General features: G+C 42.3%; 1 protein-coding gene and 1 long non-coding RNA gene across 14 annotated transcripts in view; one reads left to right on the forward strand and one right to left on the reverse strand.

Annotated features, from left to right (window-relative positions):
- The window catches only part of LOC137207852 (uncharacterized), a 28,274-nt gene extending 23,598 nt beyond the window's left edge, over nucleotides 1-4,676 (forward strand). Inside the window, exons 2-3 of the long non-coding RNA XR_010935332.1 lie at nucleotides 223-371; nucleotides 3,355-4,676. This is a non-coding gene — a long non-coding RNA (uncharacterized lncRNA). The remainder of the gene's footprint in view (nucleotides 1-222; nucleotides 372-3,354) is intronic.
- The window catches only part of PTPRT (protein tyrosine phosphatase receptor type T), a 1,092,462-nt gene that overhangs the window by 98,406 nt on the left and 969,398 nt on the right, over nucleotides 1-24,658 (reverse strand). The gene's annotated exons all lie outside the window — the stretch shown is intronic.

The following is a 24,658-nucleotide window of genomic DNA, read 5'->3' on the forward strand; positions in this document are numbered from 1 at the left end:
ATGAGCAGAGAAGCTGGAAAAGCCAAGCACATCTAGGTAAGCGCAAGGAAGATATGATGGAATGGAGGTAGAGGGTGGAAATATGATGGGGGTAAAGCCGTGAGACACGGTGTGAGGTCAGCCTAGAAAGGTGTGAATGTCTTAAGAATCTTCAAGCCAGTGGGAAACCACTGAAGGATTTTCAGAAGACTCCTTGTTAAAGACTCATGCTATTTCTTGTAGGCGTCCCAGCTGCCATGGATCTGAGGCCTCCTTCCAGTGAATATCACTCATGGGGATGGAGAAAAAAGGAGCACTTGAGTTTGCTTCTCTAGATGCTGCACTTCACGATTCCCAGGACAGGATGAACCGGAGTCAATGCCTGGAGCTCTGTGAGTGTCTCCCACCTAAGCCACTATCATATATGGTGACAGCTATCTTCAGAGACCCACGGGCCTGGGACCTGGGCTGCCTGGGAGACCAGCTGCCTGGCAGAGATAGGCTCCTTAGGAAAGAGCATCTGACAACTTCTGTGAGATGCCAAGTATTCTCAAAACCAAATAGCTACCAATATGGATATTTTCCTCTAAACACATTGCTAGACAGACTGTAAACTTGGTGTCAGCAAAACCAACAGTGAAATGGAAAACAAACGTGTCTGAAATTTAGCAACTTGTATTGCTGTAACATTTGTAATAATGTCAGTGCTGGTGCTAATGATGCTATGAAGACTCGGAACCAAGGGAGTTTCAAGGTTTATTAATTCAACTAGTGGGACTCCCTTTTCCAATGTATCTTACTTCACCTATTCCCTATTAACCCCTGCTAATGCAGAAGTGATGCCTTTTATCACACCCCATTTCACCAGACTCACTATACTTAATTTTCCATCATTAGGTTTAATGAAAACCCAATTTCACAACTCACTTCTCTCAGGAACCTACAAGTAATGCTACATTTTTATCAGCCCCAATTAAAAATCGTTATGATGTTCCTTTTCGAGAGGGAGCCTTAAAACTAATGTGTGATTCTGCTGCTAATTCAACAAGGGTGCTGGAATCCACGTGCTGCTCGTAAAATGTAACTCAAACCAGCTGGCCCCGGGAGAGAACATTTTTCATTTTTCTCCTCACCAGACCCTTAATTTTCATGCCATTTCAACTGCTCATTTATAGGCCTTACATGTTTATTTATCACATAATAATATTTTGGATTTCTCTGGCACCTTTTCTATAGCTGTTGTCTAAGGCTGTGAATTCCCCCGCAATGTGTCTTGTTGCTGCCCGTGAAGGGATGCTAGCGCGAGCAGAGGGATTATGGTGACGTGTATGAGATGCCAGGTCACCACCGTCCCTCTGATTTCCTCTTTTCTGTCTCTCTGCCAGTCACTCTTCCTTCTTCCTTGGGAACCTGGCTTTGACCTTCTCTTTCTTTTTTATCCCCCTGCTACCAAGCCATTAGAGATCTCCCACTAGCAACAGCCACATATGTCCAATCACTTGCTAGGAACTGCCACTCCAGCCCGTTAACAAATATTTACTGAGTACCTATAGTCTACAAAGCACAGTGTTAGATATAAGTACAGACGGGAGGGTGGAGGAAAGTGTGTTCAGAGGGAGATACGCTGCCACAGCCCTTGCAGGAGAGAAGAGGAGATAAGATGTGCATAAACATGTCTGACAAAGGTGGAACAGATGGGCTCCAGGAGGTGGGAGGATAACGTGTTGCAGAGTTAGGCACCATGGAAACATCGCCCAAGCTTTAGGCATTCACGCCCCACTTCTGTGGTTTTTGCCATCACTGTGTACAACCTGTACCAGCTCTGTCCAATAGAACTCTCCACAATGATGGAAATGGTCTGCATCTGTGCTGTGCAATATGGTAGCCACTGAACACATGTGACTACTGAGTGTGTGAAATGCGGCTAATGTGACGGGCAAACTGCATTTTACACTTCGCTTAATTTTAATTCACTTAAATTTAAATGTACACATGTGGCTTATGGTTACTGTACTAGGAAGCACAGATCTAGAGAAAGAGACATAGAAAGGGAGAGCATTCTGCAGTTACACAGAGGGCAAAGAGGTCCAGTGGACATATAACACGGACCACGTATGTAAATTAAAATTTTCTTATAGCAACGTTAAATAAGGTAAAAAGGAACAAGTGAAATTAATTGCAATAAGAAATTTTGTTTAACCCAATACATTGAAATGATATTTCAACATAGAGTTGGTATAAAATTATTAATGATATATTTGATGTTCTTTATTCATACTCAGGCTTTGAAATCCAATGTGTATCTTATAAAGCATTTCAACTCAGACCAGCCATATTTCCAGTGCTTAACACCACATATGGTTAAGTGGCTATAGTATTAGACAGGGCGGGTGTACATCCAGTGCCAAATCAAGTTCTAAAGAGAGCTGACTTCGAGCTAGAGTGAACTCGAAAGGACACTGATCTAGTGTAAGACAGCTCTAGCCCAGCACTGCCCAACAGAACTTCATATGATGATGGAAGTGCTCTGTATCTGCACATTCAATATGGTAGCCACTAGTCACCTATGACTGTCAAGCACTTGAAATGTGGCTAGTGGGACTGAGGAACTGAATTTTTACTTTAACCCAACTTCAATTAATTTAAATATAAATAGCCACCTGTGACCGGTGGCTACTGCACTGAACAGTGCGTATCTATATAGTCATGTCTTCAAAGTTTCTCTTTAAATCAATTTTCAACCATTGCTTTACTTTATCTCATTAAAAATGACAGTGAAATAGAAAATCATGGGCGTGATATGCTAGCTTTGACTTGTGACCTTCGAGAAAGAGTAGATTCACATACCCCCATCGCATATCCCCTCAGGAATGTTGAACAGTGCATATCTATATAGGAATTACCTTTTCTCCCTGTCTTAAATCTGACCAACTCCATAGGGCTGAACTTGTAAAACTAATAGTTAAGTAGAATGCCATCCCACTGTGCCACATTCTACGGAACTGAAATGGACATTATACAATTGACAATTGACACGGTTATACTTCGTTACTTAAGGTAACACTGGCTCAAAGGACAAAAAAGAGATGCTTCATCTTTTCCCATTTTCTTTCCTGGGCTCAGAGAATCAAAGGCTCTAGCAAGCAAATACGGGCATCGGGCATCTCCAAGCCCTGTCTCTTCCTCGGTCCCTTTCATTGGCTAAGACAAAAGAGGATGGATAAACACCTTTGTACCCCAGCACTCAGATTCAGTATTAGAAAAAATCTGAGATGGGAACAGTCATAGGAAAGTGCTTCTGGATTCATTTGCTCCTCCTGATAAAGAAATCAATCTTTCTCTTTGTGGAGAGAGTGTGAATTCCTTCTTCCACAGCTCTCACATGACTTGGAAGGATGGTGGAAGATACATCACATAGGGATGGGGACTGTGAACCTCCGTTACTTCTCCTGCTTAAGTCACAAGAAAAGGATCCCAATCAGTTGAACAGCGAAAGCAACGATAAGCATCTGCCTTCTCTGTTTATTGGCAAACACCAGCCCCTAGAGACCTCTCCTTCTTCGAAGTTAAGGAAAACAGAAACAAAACAACACGGAGTCTCAGAAAAATTTGCGATGTGAAAAATAAGAAAAATGACACTCTGGATGCTGATAAAAATAAAATTTTCAAAAGAAAAGTAGTCAGTGTTGACTGTTTACCCAACAGCCATCCCTCACCTTCTTCCTTTCTGGCAGAACCCCCAAACGAGTCTGCGTGCCCACACATTCCCCATGTGACTCAGAGGAGGACGACCCTATTCCAAGACGTAGGGGAAAATCCTGATTTTTTTAAGCCAATCAGATGTTCCTATCATCTCTGCCAATTTTCAAAAATTTTCAATGAGCTAGGAGGGAAGGTCCACTAGGGGAGTTCTATTTTCTTCTAGGAAAGATTTCCTTACTTCTAAGAAGGATATTCCAGGGGCTTCTGTCTCCTACTGGACATTACCATGTGTGGGTTTGATGCTTGGAACTGCTAAAGCAATCTCGCACCCAAGAAAGGATCCAGGCTAAGGGCAATGCCAACATGAGATGGCAAAGTGGAGAGCTTGAAAGGACGGGGGGGCTTTAATGACATTCTTGGGCATCTCATTCAACCAATCAATGGAACCTCCTCTAACTCCTGACTTCCTGTTCTGTAAGATAACACATTAACTTATTGTTTAAGCCCATTTGATTTTTTTCTATAACCTACACAGTGGAAAACAGAAATGCATTTTAGATGGCATGAAATTCAAGAAAACATGGAAGAATAAAGAAAGTGAAAGATTAAACAATAAGAGGACAGCTTTTCCAAAATATGGATCAAGTGAAGAAGCAACTAGAGGAAAATTTGCTGAGTGAGGCAAGGAACGATGGTAAGGAAACCAAAATGGAAGAGCAGAATTTGAATGGACATTGGAATCTGTAATGAGAATAAGCAACAGGCAGAAACTTGTGGAGAATTAATTTGAGAAGCTTGTAGTGAACATATAAGGGAATGAGAACAATGAAACTTCTTTTTCCTTGGAATCTATCATCTGCTCATGTGTGTTCACGTGTGAAGGCACCAAAACGACATTTTCAGAGAAAAAACAGACATATAAAAGATAATTGCTGTTACTAAAGAAGAGAACAGAATAAACAAAATAGATGCAATAATAAAGGGTACAATGTAAAAACAGCTTTTTGGCAGAATAAAACCCCAAAATGAACAAAATGTGAAGAGCTCTCCATGTACAATTTAAAATTAGAACAAATCTCCTGATAATGTTATTAAATATTAGTGATGTAGAAATACTCAGATAAACATCTAGGCTGGAAAAAAAGGCTATCCATAAAGAAAAAGAAACAATGCTAACCATATTTTCTGTTGCCCAAATTTAAATGCCAAAAATCATTGGAACAAAATTTTTTTTTTTTTTTTTTTTTGCGGTACACGGGCCTCTCACTGCTGTGGCCTCTCCCGTTGCAGAGCACAGGCTCTGGACGCGCAGGCTCAGCGGCCATGGCTCACGGGCCCAGCCGCTCCGCGGCATGTGGGACCTTCCCAGACCGGGGCACGAACCCGTGTCCCCTGCATCGGCAGGCGGACTCTGAACTACCGCGCCACCAGGGAAGCCCCGGAACAAAATTTTTGAGGGAAATATGCTGTGACTCCAAAATCATACCCTGATAAAAGTTGTTTTTCATTTGTGAGGCTACAGAAAGATGTTCCCTGATGCACGAAGATTCAGAAATTATACTGGCTCTGATTCTTTTCTAGAGGCTTGGGGAGGTGGGGAAACAAGGAAAACATTTTTTAGTTAAAAAAAATAAAAAACTCCCACAAGATCGGAGGAAACTGTATTTTAAAAGAACTGATTTGTTATACACCAAAATCAGTTAAACATAGACATGAGTATTAAAATCAAAATAAATGTGAGTTGAAACATAATGAACTAAAAAAAAGAATCGTTAATGAGAAACTATGTAAAAACATCTAACATAAAAATACTTGATTAAATTCTGAAATGTTACTCACAAAAACGAGGAAATGGGTGACTGATGAATCACTAGAAAAAAAATCAACTTCTTCACCTTTTATAATAGACAGTCAATATATACTATTTTAATCTTGCTCTTAAGGATCTAATTTCAAGCATGTGTGTGCATATCTGTGTGTGTGTGCACATGTGTGTATGCACACACTTAAGTTAAAGGTATCAATTAGTAGAATAAAAAGAAGGGTTTATAGTTTTCAAATAGTTAGAGGCAGTAAACAAAGGAAACTCTGGACCCCTACCACATTTTGGTCTGGGGTCTGCATTTGTGCTCTGCGTGTGACAGAGCAACTGCAAACCTAGAAATCAACATACAAAATCCATGTAATACCACAGAAAATCTTCCTGTCCTGACAAGCAAATGAGAACCACTCTATAGAGCTATTTTCATAATCCAAGACATGTTAATTCCCACAGAACAAAACCGCGTCCACTAAAGATGAATTCATAGCGGAAAAATAAAATGTAAAGAAAGACAAGCCACGTGAGCAAGCTTATCCCCACAAGGGAGAGTCAGCAGACATGATACCCAGAGAGATGTGCCTGCCAAGGATTGACAATAATAAAACTGTCTAAGAGACAATAAAATAAATACACTTAGATTGATTAAAGAGGATATGGAAGGACTGTGAACCACAGCAATAAGGCAACACAGCATGGAAAAAGGATGAGTGACTTTGCAAAATACAAATTTAACTTCTAGAGATGAAAAATATAGTCACTGAAAGTAGAAAGTAAGTAGATAAATATAAGAACAAATGATAATGGGACATAATAGAAGTTAAGGACACAACAGAGAAGCTGAAGAAAAACAAAAGCTGGTTCTTTCCTTCGAAAACACTGATAAATTAGACAAACCTCTGCCAAAAATGATTAAGAAAAAAGACACGTAAACCACTTCACAATTTCTAGAAACAGGTAGAACACTTTTATCACATGCTTGGATTGGCGAGTGAGTAACTGATTGGGAAAACCATGAAACACATCTGAAGACTCTGATGGATGTGGCCAGGGTCAGAAGTTACCTTCCAGCCCTTTACCAGAGCACCAGCTTTTTCTTAAAGTTTTATTTTGAGATAACTGTAGATTTACATGCAGTCATAAGAAATAACTTCGAGAGGCCCCATATACCCTTCAGTCAGTTTTCCCCAAGTTACCATCTTACATAACTATTACACAGCATCACAATCAGGAAATTGACATGAACACACTCCACTGAACTTACTTGGATTTCACCAGTTTTACGTGCACCTGTGCGTGTGTGTTCACAGCTGTATGTAATTTAATCACAGGTGTAGACTCCTGTGACCACCACAGCCAAGATGCAGAAGTACTTCCAGCCCAAGGATCCCTCACGTAACAAAACACTGGCCTTTGAGTTTCTCTGGGCTGGTTCCTGGACTCTGCGTGACTGTAGCAATAATGAAAAATAGTGTCTCTCAGTGAAACCCTGTGGTCTACTAGAGCCCCATAAACTGGGCCCCATCTTTCCTGAGGCTCCTCTAATCCAGGGGTCCACAGGGTGGCCATGTGTGACCACACATGCTGTGCACTGCTTGATTTTAGAGGGTGTCATTCATGTTACGGCCTTGCTTTTGTGACTCACGCCCTTTTAGTTAGGAGCCGTCAGTCTGTACTTGTTTAAGTGACCAGTTGTAGGGATCGTTATTTTTATTTTAGGTAAATCATAATGTGGAAAGTTTCATGCATGTGGTATCCAGGGGGAGGAATAAGTGAATTATTAGTCTGTGCACTTAGTGACCTAAGAGCTGAGCCAGAGTTAGGAAGGGAGACCTCTGTTCAGAGTGTCTTCTGTGGGTCAGGAGTGAATTGGACCCTCATGGGGGGTTTTGTGTGTGTGTGTGTGTGTGTGTGTGTGTGTGTGTGTGTGTGTGCGTGCACACGCGTGCAATGCTCAGCAAGCACTTGAGTTTTCCCTCACCTCTGCTGCAGCCAGAGGTAGATGGTTTTTATCTGTTTGATAAAATAGACATCTACATGACAGACTCTAGGCCCATCCACCTCACCACAAATAACTCAATTTCGTTTCTTTTTATGGCTGAGTAGTATTCCATTGTATATCTGTGCCACAGCTTCTGTCATACAGAGCAAAGTAAGTCAGAAAGAGAAAAACAAATACCGTATGCTAACACATATATATGGAATCTAAGGAAAAAAAAAAACGTCGTGAAGAACCTAGGGGTAAGACGGGAATAAAGACACAGACCTACTACAGAATGGACCTGAGGACACGGGAAGGGGGAAGGGTAAGCTGGGACAAAGTGAGACAGTAGCAGGGACATATATACACTACCAAACGTAAAATAGATAGCTAGTGGGAAGCAGCCGCGTAGCACAGGGAGATCAGCTCGGTGCTTTGTGACCACCTAGAGGGGTGGGATAGGGAGGGTGGGAGGGAGGGAGACGCAAGAGGGAAGAGATATGGGAACATATGTGTATGTATAACTGATTCACTTTGTTATAAAGCAGAAACTAACACACCATTGTAAAGCAATTATACTCCAATAAAGATGTTAAAAAAAATAGACTTCTAGGTATGATTGTGCTTGAAGAAAGGATTTCACTGTTAGAAAAAAAAAGACTTTGAAAGTCTTTTTTATTTTTCATTTTGTCACAATTTCATGAAAATCAGCGGGAAAACAAGACAGCAAAAGTGCTGATACCAGGGTTCACAGCATAGGTTTTATAAACTTAATTCAAACAAAAATGAAGATCACTTGGCGAGCCAGAAGCAACAGACCTGTAGCAACAAGAGGATGCTTTTTGGTCTTAACTGCTCAGTGATCAAACTAGGAAAGGAGAGAACAAAGCTGAGGGGTACGTATGGGATCTTGGAAATATACTGCTGAACCACAAAGGAGAAGGGGTATAATGCTGAACTTTGAAAATGTTTCAGCTCACCAGAAACACAAACTCTTTTTTGTAACGTCGAAGTCCAGTGTTTAATTATTGCATAGTCACCACCCACTTGCACTTCTGTTTGAAGTAACGGACTATCTGAACTTCGATGAGTAGAAAAATACCCCATAAATAGGCAGTGATACATGTGCCTAAAGAATTTTGTAAACACATGATAAAGTATGGTACAAATTTTGGCTGGTAAGGAATGGCTTCCTGGGGATTATACTGCTTATCAGATGAGAATGAAGTACATTAAGAAGAAAATGTGAGTTTACACAATGTTATCATTGTGAAGTTATTTAATACTATTAGTAGAAAAGTCTGTATATGGCTGTTCGTGTTAGTATAGATAGGATATTCCAAAGAACGTAAAGGAACATGTCCTGCTTAGTAAGTTACTTGAAGCAGAAATAATAAAGAACAGTAAATTGTATGGTTTTGATATTCTTGCAAGCAGGAAACAGAGGGATTCTAGGGTGGCTTCTGAGAGAGAGTTGGACAGGGGGGATGACAGGTTGTGTGAGGAAGGGTGTGTTTCTGTCAGACTGAAGGTTACAGCTTTGTTGTGACTCCAGCTTGGGCAGGGCATGATTTGGAATTTCTCCCTCGCTCCAGAGTTGTGCTCACACTAAAAGCAACCAGCCCAGCATTCTGTGTTGTGTATGTATCACTGCACTCCGAGACCCACGTCCTCATAGGAAGGTACGTGATGGAAGGGAAAAAAAAGTAAATAACGCCTCACATCGAAAACATTTCCTCTCCCTCATCTGTCAAAATCATAGTAAGACAAAGGTATGCAAAACAGTTGCAGAGTGATACTTAGCTAAGCTAGAAAAACTCAATTTTGTCAGGTTTTACAGTCTTCAGCCTGACAGGTGACTTTGTCTTTTGTTCATGTATACGAAAGAGAAAATGAAATGCTAAACTTGTCTGGGAAAGGGAGAGGAAATTGAAATGTGCAACAGCTGTTTGAAACGCGTTTGCCATTATCCTGGATGGAGAGAAGCCTGCTTTCTTCATTTCAAACTACGCCCTGGATACTTAAGCAGAGCGTGTGGATATAATAAGCTACAAAGACAACAGAACATTAATGGAGTGGAAACAACACAGTCTTGGAGTTATAAGACTTGAGTTTTCATCCTGGTTTTGCCACTAAATTGTCTTGCACAATTACTTTCACCTTCTGGATCTTAACTTTAAAATTATGAAGTTGAATTAGACCACTCCTTCTCAACTTTCAATATACACGCTGGCGATAGTTTAAAATGCATATTCTAATTCAGTGAGTCTGGAATGTGATCCGAGAGTCTGCATTTGTAACAAGCTCCCAGGTGACGGAGATGCTGCTGGTCCGTGGACCTGCGCTTTGAGTGGTAAGAGATCAGATGGTCTTTAAGGGAGCTTCCAGTTAAGAAATACAATTTGTTCATTAATGGTCCTGGAGTTACTCAATAAGGCAAGCACTGTCCTTTCTGCTTCTAGTGAATGAATGAGGTAGTACACCTTAGTACTGTTCGAAACCAACCAAACAAAAACATTCAAGCAACCAATGCTGCTGGCCTTTACTCTGGGAAGGACAGATACCTAACACTCTCATAAGAACTGATAAAGCTGTGTGTGCACATCAAGGGTTAGCCTGGCAGACCCTCAGCTGTTAAATTACAGAAGTTGACTGCAATGGCAACCTACTGTGTTTTATGTAGTGGATCCCCAACCATTGGGCCATACAAGAGTCACTCAGGGAACATGTTAAATATAGATTTCTTCCCTAGACCTAAGGACTTAGTAGCTTTAGTTTGGGGCCAGTCATGTTTGGGAACTATTGTTACAACCATTTACTGGGGGTCAGGGCAGTGACTGGGGGCCAGAAAGAGGAATTTTGACTCAATTCCTGATTGAAACATAGTAAAGAAGATCAATCCTACAGGCCTGCTGCTCACCAACTTCTCCAGAATTCCTGTGGCTTCTTCTCATGGTAACAAAGGTGTGCAGGTCATAAGGGAATCACGGTTATAGAGAAACTGCCTCTGAATAGTAGCACTTGTGGGATGTCAATGCTTTAAGGACCCCTGAAAGTTGCAGTGAGAGATCTTAACTATAGTTCCTATTCTTTTTTGGTTATAGAAATGCAACAGAAGAACCAAGGTTAAATCCTGGCTCTACTACTTATTAACCAAAAAGCTTCTGGTAAATTCTTATACCATATCACATATTAAGCCATGCATTAATTATCTATCACTACTTAACAAACCATCCCCCAAATTAGCAACTTAAAATAACAAACATTTACTATCTTCCAGTTTCTGTAGGTCGGAAATCTGAGTGCCGCTTCCACGGGTACTTCTAGCTCTAGGTCTTTCATGAACCTGCACGCACGCTGTCAGATGTGACTGTGGTTGCATGTGAAGACTCATCTGGGGGGAAGAATCTGATTCCAAGTTCACTCATGCGGTCACTAACAAACTTATTTTCTCATGGGTTATTGGAGTAACCACGGCCAGTGGGTCTCCCCATAGGGCAACTCATAACATGGCAGCTGGCTTCCCATGGAGCAAGCAAATGAGAGAGAGAGAGAAAGCGAGCAGCCCGGATGGAAGCCCCAGACTTTTTATAACCTAATCTTGAAAGTGACACCTCAATACTTTGTTACATTCTATTCGTTAGATGCCAGTCAGTAGATCCAGCCTGCACTCAGAGGAAGGGATAATACAAGGATGTGTGGAAGGAGGCAGGAGTCATCGGGGCCGTCTCAGAGGCTGCCAATTACAAACCCCAATGTCACCCCACAACGCTTTTGTGAGAGTCCAAAGAAATAATGTCAATAAAAGAGCATTTATATATGTTACAGCAACATACACATATGGGTGTACATATTATAATAACTTATCCCAAGGGGTCCAATCAAAACCCTCCAGCTACTTTTATTTAGCTTTCATTAGCACTCAGTTAATGAAAGTTCTTTAATTCATGAAAGGTTCTAAACTACCCTCTCTACACTTTTCCAAAGATTTTTCCAATACCTGATACTTCACGGGAAATAAATGATTTAATTTTCCTTACAACATGAATTGCCACTGACAACAGTCTTTAATCGCTGAAGAGTTAACAGTGCACTTTGAATTGCCTTACGCAGATAAAACATTCATTCCCTAAGTAAATGGATTAGCCACATAATTGACAGTCGATTCCAGTAATAAAACACTAATTAAGTGATTCTGCTAAGTAAAAAGTGCAATGTGATGAATTTGCTAAACAATGGCCTAACTAATAAATTTTCATGTTAAATAAATGACTTAGAATGGTGACTAAATGCTCACCATGTTTAGGGGCAGTTGAAAATGCAATGGTGCTTTTAGAAAACAATGACAGAAGTGATCCTGCCAGCTAACACCCTTAACAACATTACACTGGGTTCCTTGCCAAGCAGGGACCTAGTGAATACGTCTGAATGGGGCAGATGTACTAGATTTGGGGAGTGGGGGAGGGCAGGGAAATCACCATGGTCATAGCCTGAGTGACTAGCTTAAAAGAGAACTTGGAGGGATTTCCCTGGTGGCACAGTGGTTAAGAATCCGCCTGCCACTGCAGGGGACACGGGTTCGAGCTCTGGTCTGGGAAGATCCCACGTGCCGCGGAGCAACTAAACCCGTGCGCCACAACTACTGAGCCTGCGCTCTAGAGCCCGCGAGCCACAACTACTGAGCCCACGTGCCACAACTACTGAAGCCCACGTGCCTAGAGCCCATGCTCCGCAACAAGAGAAGCCACCGCAATGAGAAGCCCGGGCACTGCAACAAAGAGTAGCCCCCGCTTGCTGCAACAAGAGAAAGCCCGTGCACAGCAACAAAGACCCAATGCAGCCAAAAATAAATAAATAAATTTATATTAAAAAAAAAGAGAGAGAGAGAGAGAGAGAACTTGGGAAGTCCAGTATAGCCAGACTGGAGTCACAGCAGAACTGAGTAATGGGCAAGTGGAGAAAGGCTTCAATGCCAGACCTTACTGGGCTAAGGAAGGTCAGAATCAGCACCAAAGAGAAACATGGAAAGCAGTGGCTTCATAGGTACAAGGGTCTTTGTTGTCCTTTGGAAGCATCTTGGGTTAACCTATTTACTATGGTGCCTTCTGAAAGGATGTGGATTGAGAGAAGTCCATGCTTCTTGTGGGCTCTACTGGTTTGGACTTCCAAGTTCTGTCCAACAAAGAACAGCGTAGACTGCTCATCATGAAAACCTTGCTCTCTGGACCCCTGCAGCTAGAATAGAGTCTTGCTCTTCCTTGAAAATATCAGGCACACTCTTGCCTTGGGTGCCTCGAACAGGGACACTCTTGACATTTTATCTTTTTCAAGTCTTCGGTCAAATTTCATCTTCTGTAAAACTGCAATGTTCCCCCACTTATAACTCCAAATACCACTTATCTTGTTCCATTTTTTTCATAGCACTTGTCATTTTCTATAATGCCATATAATTTACTTATCTTTTTATTGACCATTGTTTATTTTCTGTCTCTCTCTTTCCACTCCCTACCACCACTACCATGTAAGCTTTATGAGGACATAAAGGGAGGGAATTTTCCCTGCTTTATTCACTTGATGTAGCATGAAAGCTAACACGTGTCTAGCACATAGCAGGTGCTCAACAAACATTGATGAGTGAATGAATGGCAGGAGGGTTCTCATTATGTTCTAATCACTGAAGAGAGTAGTGCAATCTGGGATTTGAAGACATCAGCATCAAAGTATGCCATCTCCCCAATGGCCTCACAAGTGTCTGCACATCTCACGTTACTTGGGAGGGAGTACATTATAGTAGTCAGATCATATGCAAGATAAATATTAGGTTTAAATCCCTGATATAACTCTTACTAGCTATGTGACCTTGAACAAGTTACTTAGTATCCCTGAACCTCAGTCTCTACACTTGTGAAAGAAGCCTGATTCCAATAATAACTGTCACTTCAAAAGTTGTAAGGATTAAAGGATATAGCATATCACCACATCCTGCATAGCCCCTGGTACATAGTTAGGGCTAAATAAAGGTTAGTTTCTTCTCTTTTCCCCTTTAAAGACAATGAGGTATATTCCTTAAACATAAAAGTTGACTTTTCAGATTTTCCCAAATATTGGGAATATCCACAAGTGAATAAAGTTGGAGAAGGCTAAGCAGTGACTGGGGTGCGAGGGGGAGAAGGAAAAAATTGTTAGAAGCATACAGCCCTCTGGAGGAGACAAGGGAGGTCACAAGGGTAGGGGCAGCTGTAGCCACAAAGTACTTCTGAAGAGTGTTCCTTCTGTGTTCCAGTCCTGCACTGAATGATGGAGTCCAAGGATGCCATCACTGGCCATGAGGTCTTTAGAATTAATGACGAGGACAAAGATATTAGGATTAGGACTTCCCAAGAAAAGGAATTGCAAACAGCACCCCACCTATGTCTCCCAGACTAGTGCAATGGTCTCCTCCTGGTCTCCCCACCTCCACCATGGGATCAAAACCTAAGAGTAACCTTAGTCATCTTCAAGACTGCAGGACCACGTTTTTCACGCAGTCCACAAGAATAGTCGGTTGAATACAGAATAGTGAATCATTGTGATCCATCTTGATCACAAAATTAACATAATGGTTCATTCAACAAATACTCATCAAGCATCTGTCATATACCAAGCACCTAACGCTAGTCTCTAGGGACACAGTGATGGTTAAAACAGAAGTGGTCTCTGCACTTTGGAGCTTACAGTTTGTGAAGAAGGCAGACAGTAACCAAAAAACTGTTAAATAAATATCTGAATACATAACACTTGTGAAAGAAGGGACTAGAAAAAAATGGTCACTGTTTATATTAGAGATTAGGAAGTCCTCAAAAGATGACAGAGAATCATAGATCTGAAGGATTAATAAGGGTCTACAATGAATGACAGAAAGGAAGAATGTTCCAGGAAGAGGGAAGGGAATTGTGGAAGCCATGATGTTGGAAAATACTTAGTGTTTTCCAAGAATAGAAGGAAAGTCAATATGACTGAACTATACTGAGAAATCCAGAGAGTGGTTAGAGATGAGACCAAAGATGTAGACAGGAATCAGATCATTCTGAGTCTTACAGGCCATGAGATGCATTTTAACTTTACTCTGAGAGCAAAGGGGAGCCGGTGACAGGTTTTCAGATGGACGGTGGCGTGGTAGGACTTGCATTTTTAAATTGCAGAACAGGCTTGGCAAATAGCTATTTTATAAGTAAAGCATAATAATGACATTGAATTATTAGGTAAACCTCTGCTGATGGATCAATTGGCAAGGAGAGTGATGGGACAGTAAAAGAAGGGTTATTAATAAGAATGGGGACCAGATTTACAAGTGCATGTATTTGCTAGGGCCCAGCTGGCTGACGACTCAGTGGAGGACCACATGAGTCTTCACTGTAGCAGAAACAGAAGTGACTCTGCTACTTTGGAGTGACTCTCTTACTTTCTGAGCCTCTGTCACATCTGTAGATCAGAGGGAATTTCATCCAACCTATATCAAAGACCCTGAAGATGAAAGGGGTTTTCACCTTGGAAAAACTGAATTGGCCCAATGAGACATTAACTGAATAAGGATACTAATTTCAAAAATCGAATATGTCCAAATATTTTCAGGCATCAAACCATCAAAATATTGACTGATCAAGAAAATATAGAGCAAGCATGGCTATCTAATCAATACTTCTGGACTTAACAGTCCCGAGAATGGAATGTTGTAGAACATCCTCTCTCTATCACCTGCTTCATTACAAACAGTTGGCCACACCAATTTGTTTGTAGTCACTATTAATTCTGTAAGCAGGTGTGTGTGCGTGTGTGTGTGTGTGTGTGTGTGTGTATGCATGTATAAAATAAATGTCCACTGCAGCCGTGTTTTATGCTAAGTCACTTTCCTTGGATCTGATACATGCAGAAACAATACTTACTTTTTATTAGTCTTATCAACTCACACTCCAATACATTCTCCTCACTGTCAGTGGGATGATCTTTCTGGAACTGGACTCAATCCTGCTTCTCCACTTCTTAAAATCTGTGCTAGCTCCTTACAGAAAACATTATAAATTCCAAACTCTCTAGTTTTGACAATCTTTAAGACACAGCCCTTGATCCCTTTTCTAGGTTCATCTCCCACCACCTAATCCCATGGAGTTAAAAATCCAAATACTCCAGGGATGTCAAACTACTCATAATTACAAGTCCAAGGGTAAGGACTTCCTGAGAAAGAGGTCAGGGTCAGGGTGTCTCAAGGAGGATCAGGCCGCCGGGCAGAGACACCAACATCTGTCTCCTGCCCTTCATATTCTCTCTCAAGCTCTAGGGAAAAGATCATTTTATTGATGTCTTTTGGACTCTGTATTTTAGCGAAGACATTCACACTCACAAGGAATTGTACATGAGAGCAAAAGCTCTTTCCAGATTCTGAAGATCTTCAGAGACCTTGCCAAACCATGTGCTAGTAATGCAAGAGTTATCACTGTAACCTAAGTGGAAACTGGAGATTTGGAAAGTATTCCGATTTATTGTTCACTCTAATCAGCCAGGCAGACCTCACACCGTGGCGCCCATGTGCATGTACTCTCTTCTTTTAGAACAGTGTGGTAGTTTAATCTCCAAGATGACCACCATTCTTTCCCTTCCTGTAGACACGTGCCATTTCCCCTGCTGAGACGTGGAGCCTGCTTCTCCACTCTTTTAGGCTTACCTGGGATGCTTTTAATAATGATATGCAGCAGAAGTAATGCCGGCCAGTTCTCAACCTAGTTTTAAGAGAACTGGCATTCCTCCCGGCTTTCTCAGAACACTCTCTCTGGGGGAAGCCAGCCAGCATGTAATAAGTCTGACTACCACGAGTCTGCCATGCTACAGAGAAGACCAAGTTAGACGCACAGGGAGAGACCAGCCATCCCCAGATGTTCTAGTCATTGCGACCAAGGGGTCAGACACACAAATAAATGAGCCATTTGGGCATTCCATCCCTAGCAGATGCCACTTGAGGAAGAAATGAGGACCCAGACATATGGCTCTCGGAGAGCCATCCCAATTATTTCCAGCCATTCAAGTCATTCCATCTGAGTCTCCTCATTTTCACGCAGACACAACCACTATCCCTGCTCACTCCTGCCCCAACTCTTGGCCTACAGAATTGTGAGCACAATATAATGGTGGTTGTTTTATGCCATTAAGTACTGACGTGCTGTGTCATAACAAAACAAAGACAGCAATAACATGTTTCTCCTTTTCTGCCTTGACAATCTCTGATCACTCATTGTTTAAGATTCAGCTCCGCCCTGACACTTTCCTTGATCATCCTGAAGCAGCCCAAGAAGCCAAATTCCATTTCCTACTGATATTCTATCAACTCATTTTGGCTTCTTCTCATCTAAAAAACGAACAGTTCAAACCCCTTCCTTTCTACTTAGTGAGTTTCAATAACCAAAGAACATCTCAGCTCCCAAGACAAATCATGTGGGGAAGCCAGCTCTCCATGACCATACAGATTGGATCCATGTAATTGATGCCCACTGTCTCTCAGAACATTCCCGGATAACTGATGTTCTCATGGCTACTCGTGAGGCCATCCAGCCAGTGGAGCCTCACAGTCTGTTATATCTGCCTCCTGACTTCACTCTTTTTCTTGTTTCTTCCACTGGCACAGCCAGATAGCAGCCTATCTGAGTCTTTGCCTGTATTTGTGTCTGGTCTGAAGACCACCAGCTGTTATCCTTCCCTTTTCTTATGAATAGAGGAATGATTGTAGCACATTACCAGAGCAGCCAACAGTTAACTACTTGAGGATATTTTCAGTAGCAGCTCCCAATTTTGCAGGAACAATGAAAAGGGACTTGTAAAATTCCCGCCCAGTGTTGGCAGACTAGAGGTTGGTGACAGGGGTGGAGACATGCTAAGATCTGGATATCAGCTGACTGGCAAAGAAACATTCTTTGATTCCTTTCTCTGCTGCACTCAATTCTGAATGCAGAAAGTGGGTCAACAGTGTATAGTATCAGCTGTACCAGGTTTTCTAAATATTCCTTTTTATTCTGACTTAGTATTGCTATGCCTGAGTCGCATCTATCTGCACATCCATCCATTTATCCATCTAGTCAACTAAATAAGAATTTCTGTCTATCTCTTCTGTGCCACACACCATGCTACATGCTGGGGACACAGTAGTAAGCAAACAGAAATGGTCCTCACCTCTTGAATCTTGCCAACTGTCAGAAGAGTTGGACCTTAAATACATTTGAAAGATGAGGTCAGTGCTGAGAAAACAGAATTCTATGATAGCACCTAACAAAGGAATCCAATCTGGCCTGGGGAGAAAGGGGTCAGAAAAGGAAGAAATCCATGAATTGAGATCTAAAGGAGCCAATTAGAGGAACAGTGTGGGTATAGCCAGTGTTCTAGATGAGTTGTTGTAAAACATTTCTGTTAAGAGCTAGAGAGTAAATATTTAGGTTTTGTGGGCTAGATGGTCTCAATAGCAATTACTCAACTCTACCGACAGGAGCACAGGAACAGCTATGTATAGACAAGATGTAAAAAATAAGCATAGCTCTTTTCCAGTAAAGCTTTATTTACAAAAACAAAGAGTGTGCTGGATTTGGCCTGTGGGCTGTAGTTTGTCGACCCTGCTGTAGACAGAGCAATGGCATGCGCAGAGGCCCCGTGGGAGAAGGAGTGGGGAAAAGGTGGAGCACTTAGGGAAGAAGGTAGTGTGGCTGGAGGTCACAGAGAAAGGAACAGTGAAATGTGAGAACTTGGAAAAAATGAGCAGGGCAAGATATGGATGTAAGGTCTGGATGGGGACTTCAGTTGTTAGCTTAAGAAAAATCAGAAGCCAGGGAGATATGAGGCAACGTATTTACATCTGCCTTGAATAGATCTCCCTAACTGCTAAGAAGAAAATGAACTAGAGAATGACAAGGATGGATATGAGGACTATTTAGGGGCTGTGGACCTTACTGAAGCAGGAGATGATGGTAACTTGGACGAGGATGGAGGTATTGAATGTGGATGGGCTCTACACATATTGAAGAAGCAGAATAATCAAAACTTGGTATTGAATTAAATGTGGAGGGTAAGGGAAAGGAACATGTCAAGATTACTCTACATTGTATCTCTGCTAAATGTGTCTCTGCTAATCATGTTTAACACATTTCTTCTTGTTTTACTGCCAAGGGATTGAAATTTTACTTTCATTTCCAGCCTTCATATAGTTAGGGAGTCAACTCACATGGCTGGTGAAGTGAAAAGTAAATCACCCAAAGACAGATGAATTACACGGTTAATGGGCCAGAAGAGCCTCCCTTCCCCAGACACCATTCTCCGCGCAGCTTCTACACGTACCTCTACTAGATGCATCATGCCGTATCACTGTGTCTGTGCTCCCTAAAATATCATGGGATTTCTGGAAGCAGAACTGCCTTTTTCATGTTTGTGTTACCAACACTTAGTATTGTGGTTGGGGGATCTCCTCACTCGACATCTGTCCACTCTAGAGGTAGGTGCAGGTTAGAGATATAATAGACGTCTGGTGGTGTAGGCAGTTCCTCTCAATACAGTCAAGTGCATCCTACTGAGTCAGCCTCTAACTAAACATCATGACATACTCCAGAAGCATGTAGGAGACCACCTAGAAAATGATGGAGATGGTAACGCAGGGGACAGAGGGATTTTGCCTGTCCTTGGCACTCTGATCTTTTTCTTCCATTTCCTTGAATTCTGCTTTGCAAAGACGTTCCCTCTCCAAACCTCTACCTCCTGTATCATACCTGCTGTCCACCTCTGTGGGCAGTGGGACAACCTACCACCTGGGCAAGAACTTTACGTGCGCTCCTCAACCTCTGTGATGATGTCAACACTACAGCTCCTTCACTGAATTTCTAAGGTATATAGATCTGCTCCCAACCACTAATATATAAATCAGACTTCAGACTTTTAAAAATTTCTGTTTTGATTCAGAAAGTTATGCTTTGCCTACTGAGATCTTATCATAATCCTGGCTGAGTAGACAACCATGAGGCTACCTGATCCATGAACTCATTCACACATTCCAAGGTCCATCTCAGGGTCTGGGTGGACGACCAGAAAGTCTGCACTTGGACTAGTCACGTAGCCCCTTTCATAGACCCCTGTTTTGCCGTCAGCTTTAACTGACTGCTTTTCTGTAGGCACTTCTAATAGGTAAGTCCCAGTTTGATGCTCTGGTTCTTCCATTAACTTGCTAAGGGATGCCAGGCAACGTGTCCCATCTTAATGTGCCTCAATTTCCTTATTCATGGCAAAGTCTTCAATCACTGTGTATATACAATGTAGCAAACATTTATATCTCCAGGCCAGACTCCTCTGCTGAGCTCCAGGCCCACAAATCCAACAGCCTGCTCGACATGTCTTCAGTGACTCAACAGCACTTCAAACCGTATCTGTCTAGATCTGAACTCCCCCGCTCCTGCTTCAAATCTGGCCTCTTCTTGTGCTCATTATCTCATTTAATGTCATCATCACCGCCCACTTAGACGGAGCATAAGCAGAAAAGAGAAGATTCTGGACTAGGTCCTGGGATGTTGGAATGGTTAGAAGAAGAACCAAGAAAGAAGCATGAGAAGGAGTGGCTGGGGAGGAAGGAGAAAAACCAGGAGAGTAGAAGTTAAGCAAAGAAAGTATTTCAAGGACAGGCTGCTGACAGGGCAATCATATAAACCCAGGTTCAAACCTCAGTCTGGTTTCTTGGTAGCTGTGTGCCCTTGAGAAAGTTACTTAAAATCTCTGAACCTCAGCTTCCCTGACCTGCCTCATAGAATTGTTGAGATTATGAAATGAAATGATGCATGTAAAGTGCTTTGTCCAGGAATTACTCACAAAATGTTAGCTGGCAGAATTATTATCTGTGTTTTCAACTTACCAAGGCTGTGGCTTTGAGCTGAGGAAAAAAAAACCTAGTCTCTAAGCTCAGCTTATCCTGCTACCTAGCAACTATATATTTACATTTTCAACATCACTTCTTTATCCTTGATTACTTTAACAAGCACTTCCTAAGCGCCCTGTTACCACTCAGGACCACCTGTGAGGTGTATACAATTCTATTTTCTTCTCAAGATGCAGTGGCCTAGCATAAATTGTCAAAAACAAGTTCAGCTCTGTAGCTTTACTGAGGTCTCTTTGAAAGGGTATTGAGAAAGAATGTCTGGGCCAGCTCACAATGAAAGTAAAGGTCTGTAGCTGAGAAAATGCTGTCCCTACTTATTTATAATGGAAAGCTGAATCTATACAAATCAAAGAGAATATGAGGCCAGGTTCCAACAACATGCAAGGGCACCTAACACTGGGATCACTCTAATTTCCAAATAGGTTGCCCCTCCTGGAAACTGAATTTAAGTAGGCTACAAATGTAAGTTCCTTCTCGGGCAGGTTCTAGCTACTGTCCCAGACATATCTCTGGCTATATGCTTTCAGAACAAAGCACCCTGTATTTTAAAGCCCCTTCCTCAAGCTCACCATACCCCTTACACCTCCGAGCCTTTGTCCCTTCTATCTGGGATAATCTTTTCCTTGCACTTTCTTCAAATCAAAATCCATTTCCTCACATAGATAGTACTGTCTAACTCACTTAGGCAGAATTAATCACCTGCTGAGCCTCTGATCAGTGTTCCTGGGGCACCACACATGCCTTTTCTCTATCACTTATCGCATTGATTGAAACTAATCCACTTACGAATCTCCTCTTGGAGGACAGTAATATCCTTGAAGGAAGAGACTATGCCTTATTTGTCTTTACAATCCCTACCCTGCTTAGCATATAGTTGGCAGTCAATGAATATTTAAAGGAACACCTCAGTTATTCCCACAACCAGGAGATGAAAAGTATAATTCAATTTGAGATGGTTAGATTTGTGCAGAAATCGGATTGGGGGTCTACAGAAAATATTAGATAGAAGACAAGCCATTATTGACCATACTTCACTCCTCTGAAGGAGACCAGGGGGCAAGGACTAGAGAGGTCACAGCTCCCAACTCTAGCCCAGGTTTTGCTAGTGACTCGATGAGTGACCTTGAGAAAACTCTCTGGGACTCAGTTTTTTGTCTTTAAGATGAGGAAGTTGGATCAGACAGTGTCTAAGGTAATTCTTAGTTTTGATGGTCTACTATGTCTCCTTTCGGAGTCTAATATCCTTCTCTGACACTTACCTTAGTTTAACTCTTTAATGCTTGGGATGGACAATTTGTTTACTTTCTCAAGGCCACTTAAATTTCCATTTTGCATTTCCAAGGAATAAACAATTCCATTCCACTTTGGGTTGCCAGGAACTTAATAAGTGTGTCCTTTAATCTGTCAGCCAAGAGGATGATTACAAAATATTCAATAATCTCTATAAAATATTCAGAAAAACTGGAGGTGGCAAGCTTGTAACATTCCATTTTTCTCCCAGATTCAGTTTAATCCTGGAGCCTCCAGAAAATATAACTGTCCCTTCAAACAGAACTTTGTGCATTTAAAAAAATTCCTGTTCATGATGTTCTGTTGAGTTCATGGTTTCACTGTGTGACTCATGACTGCTCTTCCTTGTAAATTTCCACTCCTTCCATTCTGACTCTCGGCTTGTTTGCCATTCAGACAAAAGGACAGAAAGTTCCAGAGATGGTTGTGAAAGGAGCCCTGGGTTTAGGGACCCTCAGCTATATACGAGCTTTAGCAGCCCTCAGGTCCAGCATCGCCAGGCAGCCCCTCTTCCTGGTGCGTCCACCCTGAGAAAGGGAGAATCAGCCTTTCTCTCTCAGTGTGCCCAACTGTACTATCAGAGACGATTCTGCACATAGAAGAACCAGGGCTTTGGAGTCTGACAGTCCTGGGCTTTACTACCAGCCAGCGATTCTCAGACTTGAATGTGCATCAGCATTACCTGGAAGGCTCGTTAAAAACAGTGACTGCTGAGCCCCACCGGCGGAGTGTGGGGTTCAGTAGGTCTGGGGTGGGGCCCAAGAATTTGCTTCCAGAAAGTTCCCAGGTGATGCTGATGCTGCTGATCTGGGGACCACACTTTGGGCACCACTGCTTTGAGCCAATGACTCAATGTTTGCTGTAACTGAGCACTTTACTTTCCTTCTCTATAAAATGGGAATAATAACACCTATCTTACAGAAGGCAGTATAGTGGAATGATCTTGGCCGTAGGCTTAGGGGTGTCACACAGACCCGGGTTTAAGTTCCAGCTTAAAAATCTGCCATTTAAAACTATGAAGGCTTAGGCAAGTTCCTTATTATTTAAACCTCAGTTTCCTCACTTGTAAACCATCAGGGATAATCATAACAAACTTATTTAATCCTCCCAAAATACCGATGATATAAGATAATGCATATAAAACACTCAGCTGGAAATGGGCTCACAATTAATGCTCAATAGATAATAGCCGGTATGATGAATATTAATAATCTAATAATTATTGTAATTTGAGGCCCCAAACTGGGAGGATTAAGTGAGCTCCTTGGCTAACCCAGCTAGAAATCAAAAATATCTCAGTACACTGGGATAACAGGGTCAAATCTAACCAGAAGACACAGCACAGATGAAATATAAAGTCTTTACTTGAGACCCTCAAATCCCGAGCTGGAAGCCATGAACTCTGTGTGAGGCAGATACGCGATGGACATTTGGAGGTTAATTCAAACGTGAGCAGTGTGTTCTGAACCCAGGTTTGGAAAAGTGAGTGAGGGTGGTGGCAGCCCCCTGAACTTCCAGTAGTTCGGCCCAGGGTAGACGGCCCAGGGAAACCAAACACTTCATAGACATGGACTAAATGGAGACAGATGCGCCACTCAAGATTTTGAACATGTTGGAAAACAGAAATGTGTACTGAAGAAGGTTGATAGCTGATGTGAGGGCCCCTGAGCCTGAGGGCAGGACCTGCAGGGCACACAGCTGGCTGAAGCCCAATAGCTGGGGGTGAGGCTCAGAGCTGCAGGAAGAGAAAGACTGATTTCATTACCCTCTGGGACACCAGAGGGCAGACAAGGGCCAGCGTCTGGTTGCTGACCAACCCATACTTTGTGTGCAAAATCAGGAATGAATGGATGGATGTTACAGAGAGCAGATTTCACCTTAAAAGAAGACAGAATCCAGTACCAGAAGAGCTGGAACCAGATATGGCCTTGGAGCTAGAAGACCTTAGATGAATTCCAGGTCCATCATTCATATATACATACATACATATTTGGGTTGTGCAAAGATGCTCATTGTGGGACCATGAGTCTCCCACACCAGGCTGCAATCTCTCTCTCTTGCTCATCTCTCTCTATATCTATCCAGGGCTTGGACCAGCTCAGGAATGCCCGAGGATGGGATGGGACCATCTGGTCTACAGTCCCACTTCCGAAGAAGCTCCTGGTGGGACAATCCTCACAGGTCCTTTCTGGATTACTGGGCAGCTACCTTCCTGTGACAGGCATTTTGGGCTCTGAAGTGGACAGAGGAGCCCAGAGGAGGCTCTGTCCTGTCAGCTAGCAAGGCTATTCACGCTGATCTCCTTTCTTTCCTTCACCCTGCTTTGTGACGGAGAGAAAGCGTAAAGTTGGAGGAAAGACAAGACGCTTGGTTTAGAAAGTAGAACATGGGTCCAAACCTCACTATGGATTCATTATGGGACCTGAGGAAGAGCTTTTAATATCTCAGAGCACCGGTTTCCTCTACTGTAAAATGGGTTTGCTAACAAACATACCAACTAGGGAGGATTACTGTGAGGACAGAGTAAGATGGCAGATTTGAACATGCTTATCACAGAACCTGGCACCGGGTGGGAATCTGATTGGCTCCACGCCAGTACCCAGCCACAGGCTCCTTGCAGGACACTGTGGTGGCAGCAGCCTCTGCCCACGTGGTAGAAAAGGGGAGGAGCCATCAGCAGCCTCATACAGTGAGACCAGTGAGTGGTGAGAGCTGCATTCCTGGTGCAGGAGAAGGAACATGGATTCTGGAGTCAGATAACCCTATTTTGGCTTCCAATCCCACCCCGACTCCATGTGTGTGGGACTTTGGGCTTATTTACTCCAGTTCTCTGAAACTCAGTTTCTTCACTTATGAAACGGGAATAATACCTAATTTATAGGGTTTCTAGGAGGCTTAAGAATGGGATTTATAGAAAGCATACAGTCTAGCACACTGTAGGTGCCAATAAAAGTGATCTTCC

The sequence above is a fragment of the Pseudorca crassidens genome, chromosome 15 (assembly GCF_039906515.1).
Source record: "Pseudorca crassidens isolate mPseCra1 chromosome 15, mPseCra1.hap1, whole genome shotgun sequence".
Lineage (NCBI taxonomy): Eukaryota > Metazoa > Chordata > Mammalia > Artiodactyla > Delphinidae > Pseudorca > Pseudorca crassidens.